Source organism: Phalangium opilio, unplaced genomic scaffold (assembly GCF_054372755.1).
Source record: "Phalangium opilio isolate 3A_F unplaced genomic scaffold, DU_Popi_V2 ptg000697l_1, whole genome shotgun sequence".
Lineage (NCBI taxonomy): Eukaryota > Metazoa > Arthropoda > Arachnida > Opiliones > Phalangiidae > Phalangium > Phalangium opilio.
Window position 1 is genome coordinate 22027 of NW_028324251.1, and position 474 is coordinate 22500.

The following is a 474-nucleotide window of genomic DNA, read 5'->3' on the forward strand; positions in this document are numbered from 1 at the left end:
TTCTCGTCTCTCCCTCTCTCGCTGTCTCTCTCTCTCTGTCTCTTCGACTCTAGTATATTTTTTTACTCTCTCGAGCTAGCCCCGTTAGTTCGTTTCTCTCGAGACATATTTTCCGCGATTTTTTTATTCTCTCATTTTATTTTTCTATCTCCTTCTCTCGCGCGACTCTCCGTCTCTCTTTTTCTTTTTTTTTCTCTCTCTCTCCTTTTCGTTTTTTACTCATCTCTCCGTCTCTCGCGCGAGCGACTTCTCCGATTCGTTTCTGACGGAAATTTTCTCTCTCGCTCTTTCTCTTTTTTTTTTCCTCCGTCTCTCTTTCCTCTTCTCGCGAAACCTCTCTTTTGTTTTCGTATCCGGAGGGATCGTTCTTTCTCTCTCAATTCTTTCGTCTCTACGTCTCTCGCTCGGCTCTTTCGATTCTCTTTTGGATGAAAATTCTCCGTTTTCTCTCTATCATCTCTCTCTCTCTCTCTC